Source organism: Budorcas taxicolor, chromosome 18, assembly GCF_023091745.1.
Source record: "Budorcas taxicolor isolate Tak-1 chromosome 18, Takin1.1, whole genome shotgun sequence".
Classification (NCBI taxonomy): Eukaryota; Metazoa; Chordata; class Mammalia; order Artiodactyla; family Bovidae; genus Budorcas; species Budorcas taxicolor.
Genome location: NC_068927.1, coordinates 53,635,761 through 53,641,791, shown reverse-complemented (window position 1 = coordinate 53,641,791; position 6,031 = coordinate 53,635,761). Strand labels below are relative to the sequence as shown.

The window sequence follows — 6,031 nt, the reverse complement described above, 5'->3', positions numbered from 1 at the left end:
GCCCTTCATTACCCAAGGGCCAGGTATCAATCAACTAGGGACAGTCCCTTACCCCTCAGGGCCCACTGAAATGATTCAAACAAGCCAATTTTAAGCTGACTTAACCCTGCTTCTCTGGTTCCTCCTGTATAAACCACAAAAAAGGCTCTCACCCACCTCCCCACCCAGGCCTGAGACCATGGGGTATTCTCTCATGGGGCCTTTCATGGCTTGGCTTATCCCCCTCATCTTGGGACCTGTGAGTCATCACCTGTCTTTCCATTGGCAGTTGACTCGTGATCTCTTGGCCTCACCACGCCTGAACAGAAATAAAATCTACATTCTAAAACGTCCCACCTGTGCTCACGAACCCATCAGTCAGCCCTGACTCCAGTCCGGCCCTGACTCCAGTCCGGCCCGAGCTTGTTCACATCTGCCCGCCGACTCAGATGACACAGCCAGCAACCGTACCAGAGGGCATCCTCTGGTCACGTGCAGAGGGAAGCAGCTAGATTCCCAGGGGAGGAAGAGGAAGGCCAGGCAGGACTCTCTTGCTGATCCTTGCAGAACTGCCTGAGCCGAGTCTCCCTGGAGCCCCCTGGAGCCCGCTGGGCCTGCTTCCGCCTTTTCCCGGAGGTTCATTCTGGGGTGAGCTTCAGGGCTGGCCATCTCTACAAGTTGAGCGGCAACGGTTGTGTTACCTGCATTTTCAGCTCGGAGAGAGGCCTGGAGAGCTTTCTGCTGATTCTCCAAGGAATCTTTAATCCTCCCTAGGATTATGAGGAGAACAATCTCATTTCAAACCTACCCCAGTGATGTGGTTTGAGAAGCATGCTGATCGTTGCTTTTGGGGAGGAGAGTGGGTGGGGGATGAGGGGAATCAAGGGCAGCATCTGTCCCTGGCAGGCTCTAGCTTATGCTTATGTGGGCGTCATCCTTTCTGAGAATTTGAACTCTCTGCTTAGGTCCTGCATACTTCTCTTCTAAATGCATGAGAAAATTTTTGCAGTGCGGTAAAACCGATGTGGCAAAATGTTAATCACTTATGAAATTGATTTAAAGGAATGTAGATGTTCATTGTACTGCTCTTGCCTAATTAAAATTAGATAATTTAATTCACAATTAATAAATCAATTTGTAAAATTTAATTCCTAATTAAAAATTAGGTAGAGGGCTTCCCTGGTGGCTCAGAGGTAAAGAACCTGCCAATGCAAGAGACGCAGGTTCAATCCCTGATCCAGGAAGATCCCACAGGCTGCAGAGCAACTAAGCCTGTGAGCCACAACTATTGAGCCTGTGCTCTGGAGTCCAGGAACTGTGACTGTTAAGCCCATGGACTGCAACGAGTGCATGGGAGTCCATGGAAGTCCATGGAAGCCCGAGTGCCCTAGAGCCTGTCCTCTGCAACAAGAGAAGCCACGGCAATGAGAAGCCTGTGTACTGCAGCTAGGGAGTAGCCCCGGCTCACCTCACCGCAGCTAGAGAAAGCCCACACAGCGATGAAGACCCAGCACAGCCAAAAATAAATACATGAGCAACTTAAAAATGAGGTAGAATTACAAAGAAACGAACACATACAGTAAAACTAAAGGCAAATAAAACTTTCCCAAAGAAACAGGCCAGAGGTAGACCATCTTCTCTCTTCTCTTCCCTTGTCTGTGTCTTGGTTTAGGTTAATTCACAAAACTTCCATCTTCCCCTTTCAGGAAATCATTAAACCTGCCGCCTTCCCCAGCCATCACCACCTGCAGTCTCCCAAAAGTCTCCTGGCCCTCCCCAGGCTTGGAGCTTCAATATTTTCTAGGGAGAAAAACACCAGTCTTAGGTCTCAGTCCAAGATGTCAGCTCTGCCACTTTCTAGGTATATTTATTATATATTGCTGTGTAAACAAATTGCCCCCAAAGGTGATGGTTGTTCAGTTGTTAAGTCCTGTCCGACTCTGCAACCCCATGAACTGCAGCACGGCAGCCTTCCCAAAGGTATGTGTGTCTGTGTGTGTGTGAGCTTAGTCACCCAGTCATGTCCAACTCTTTGTGACCCCATGGACTATAGTCCGCCAGGCTCCTCTGTCCATGGGCTTCTCCAGGCTGGAGTACTGGAGTGTGTTGCCATTTCCTCCCCCAGGGGATCTTCCCAACCCAGGGATCGAACCCAGGTCTCCCACATTGTGGGCAGATTCTCTACCGTTTGAGCCACCAGGGAAGCCCAAATGTAGCGGCTTAAATAAGAAGCAGTGATATCACCCCTGTGGGAGTGGCATGGCTAGTTGCACCTGTGTGAAGGGTCCTAAACCAGAACCACCCCACGGAGCCCCTCCTCCATTCCTGACCCATAGAAGCTGGGAGAGAGAGTAATGTTGTTGTTTCAAGCTGCTCGATGTTGGGGTAATTTGTTTTGCATCAGTAATAACTGGGGCACTAACCCAGGATGCCTTAAAGAGAAAAGGAAGGAGGAAGGGAGTGTATGCTAGGATGCAGCACCTGTTGCGAGAGGGGTCAGCCAGGCCTCAGAAGAGAACGGAAAAAGAAACAATGTCAGAGCACCATCAGTGCCTGCACTACCTCGCCTCTGTGTGGCTCTGTCCATCTTTCTCCTCCTTTCCTGCAGCTCTGCTTTCCCTGTCTGTCAGGGCCTGGCATGGAGAAAGCAGGCTTCCGCCAGCTCCATGTTTTTTTTTTTTTTTTTTTTTTTAGTTTAATTTTATTTGGCCGAGCCATGGGTTCTTAATCGCCCAACCAGGAATGGAACCCATCCCCGCTGCGCTGGAAGCATGGAGTCCTAACCACTGGACCCCCAGGGAAGTCCCCAGCTCCTGTTTCATAACTTCTCTTTGAGAGGCTGAGCCAGAATCTCTTGGTCTCAGCCCCAAATTCCCTGGGAAAGAGACTCTAGTCAGCCAGTGCCAGTCAGGTGTCCAGACTGGGATTTTGAAGTTGCACAGGTGTGCTCGCCCCTGCCCCAAGGTGGCATCTGGCCGCTACTCTCCCTGCCAGGCTGGAGATCTGATTCAAAGCTGGAGGAAGGGCACCGGGTGAGTTTGGCATCCCCAGAAACAGCGCCTATGACCAGGATTCAAGGGCATGTGGTTGATTTGGCTGCAGGATCCCCGGAAGCACCTGTAGAGGGTGGTGACATGGGAGGAAAGGGAGGCAACCCTAGGGGTACTGATGAGCAGGTGACTGCTGGGGACCTCTGAGAACCATAGCATGACATCCCCTCAGTCCCCTTCCTCGGGAGCAAGGTGGTTGTTATGGACAAAACCTTGCTCCCTGACCATGAAATTCATATGTTGAATCCCTCACCTTAAGGTGACTGTATTTGGAGATGGGGCCTCTTTACAGGTTCTCCTTTTACCCTTGGTCATGAATAAGTAACTAGTGGGGAGATGCTTTGATACTGTATAAATCTCCTGTTCCTCATCACACATTTGCTTTTTGAGTGAATTAATTTATTAAAATCAGTATTTATATATCAATATGGACATGTGGCTTCCTGTTGATCCCTTACATTATCATCTGCTATCATGTATTACAGGTTGAGGTGTGTACCCACCCCCAATTTAAAATCTAGTGAAGTCCTTACTCCCCAGGACTTCAGAATGGGACCTAATTTGAAAATGGGGTCATTAGTTAATATAAGGTCAGACTGAAGTAGGGTGGTCCCTAGTCCAACATGTCTGGTGTCCTTTTAAAGGGGAAATTTGGACAATGACCTATGGGGAGAATGCCATGTGAAAATGAAAACAGATCAGGGTGAGGCTGCTACAAGCCGAAGAAAGCGAAGACTGCCAGCAAGCCATCAGAAGCTGAGAGAGAGACGGGACAGATGTTCCCTCAGAGCCTCAGAAGGAGCCAGCCCTGCCAACGCCTGGATCTTGGCCTCCAGGCCTGTGAGACAAATTCGTTTCTGTCGTTTGAGCGACTCTATGGCACTTGGTTAAATCAGCTGTAGAAATCAAACAAGTTGCTATGATTTCTTTTGATGTCCCAGTTATCCCTTTTTAGGCCAGAGGACATCAGGTGACTTCTGCATCCTCTCGACATGACCCCATCCTTCCTTGTGCACGTCTTTACTTTCCGGCATAACAAGATGTCTCAGACTCACCTTGAACTTTTGCTGCCCTGGCTTTCCCTGGTGGCTCAGATGGTGAAGAATCTGCCTGCAATGCAGGAAACCCAGGCTCGATTCCTGGATTGGGAAGATCCCCTGGAGGAGGGAATGGCTAACGCACTGCAGTATTCTTGCCTGGAGAATGCCATGGACGGATGCTACAGACCACGGGGTCGCAAAGAGTCAGACATGACTCCCCTCAAAATGAGTCCATTCTACAAAGATCCCTGGTTCTCGTTAGTGGTTAATGGTACTTCGAGGCAAATATCTCTGTGCTGAATACTGTTTAGTGCACACACACGTTTACGTCACCTGTATCTCTTGACAACCTGTGGAGAACCTCAGGTCCACGCTGATGCCTAATTCCAGCCTACAGCCGCAGTGTCGTGCTGGCTTTCTCCCTTCCTGTTTCAGACCTCGCCACTCTGACAGTGCCCTGTAATCGTGAATCCATTTACTTACTCGATGGACCCTGCTGCATGTTATGTGTGGCCTTCTCCCATGCCTGCTCCCTGCCTCCGTGTCTCCTTCATGCTGGGCAGACTCTGACTTCCTTCTCTGGGCCAGCTGGCCCTCCCCCAGCCCCTGCCTACTAACTCTGTCCCACCTGATGGCTTTTGTCCCAGAGTGTTCAGGAAGAGGCAGGAAATGACCACTGTGGAATCGCCATGTCTACCAAGTGGATATCAGGACTCCAGGGGCACAAGCTGACCCGATGTCGGTTTTTTTTTTTTTTTTCCCTTCCTTGTTCCTGTGGATAACTACAAGGACAATTCCTCCATGCCCTTTGGACACAACATCAGGCAAAATGCAAATGTTTCAGATCCTCTTGAGTAATAAAAGGCCCTGAAACTGCCTTTTGTCCCAAGAGCTGTCTCAGCTCAGTAATAAAATTTTGCAGCACCATTTCATCATGACAGCTCAGAACATTACCAAGATTCTTGCTTCCCCAAGGCAGCTTCAGACTCGGAAGCTGAGGACAGAACCAAAAGGGTGGGTCTGCTGTGCAGTAGCTGCAGACAGCGGCCGCCTCAGTTGCGTCTGCAGCCGGTTGCCTTAAGGGACCTTGGAGACAGCCCTTTCCGGGGGACATTCATGACGGGCCTGCTGTCTCCGGTCTAGGCTCTAGACAGGTAGGTGCAGTGCCTTTGGGAAGCCCCAGGGCATAGTGGCCGGTGTCCACATTGGGCAAGTCATAATGTCTGTCCGCACCAAGATGCAGAACAAGGAGCATGTGATGGAGGCCCTCCACAGGGCCAAGTTCAAGTTCCCTGGCTGCCAGAAGATCCAAGACGTGAGGATTTACTAAGTTTAAGGAGGATGAATTTGGAAACATGGTATCAGAAAGGCGGCTCATCCGAGATGGCTAGGGGTTAAGCATATCCCTAACCGTGGCCTTCTGGATAAACAGCAGATCCTGCACTCACGAGAACCTTGGCACTGTCCCCTCCCTACACATGCTCACCAGTAAATCCTCTTCCCTGTCAGAAAAAAAAGAACGGAATATTCTCCTCTATTTTCTCTGCTTGGGATGCTGACCCGCTCTCTCCTCACTCCCTCTTTAGAGCTGAGCCCTGACATGCGCGCATGCTCAGTCGTGTCCGACTCTCTGCGACCCCACGGACTGGCCCTCCAGGCTTCTCTATCCATGGGCTTTCTCAGGCAAGAATACTGGAGTGGGTTGCCATTTCCTCCTCCAGGGGATCTTCCCGACCCAGGGATGGAGACCGATGCTCCTGCATTGCAGGTGGATTTTTTTTACTGGAAAGTTCTGGATGGCTGGGCCCAAGTGGGACAGGCTCTGGCACTACTGTTCTCCCCTCAGGGGGCACTGGAGTTCAACCCAGTCATCCAGCACCAGAACCCATGTGCCTGCCTCCACGTTATAATCACAATGATAAACAATATGCCAGGTACTGTTCCCAGCATTCCATGTGTGCC

General features: G+C 50.3%; 1 pseudogene; it reads left to right on the top strand.

Moving 5' to 3' along the window:
* Nucleotides 1-5,048: 5,048 nt before the first annotated feature.
* On the top strand, nt 5,049-5,168 carry LOC128064209 (uncharacterized; annotated as a pseudogene).
* The last annotated feature ends 863 nt before the right edge of the window (nt 5,169-6,031 follow it).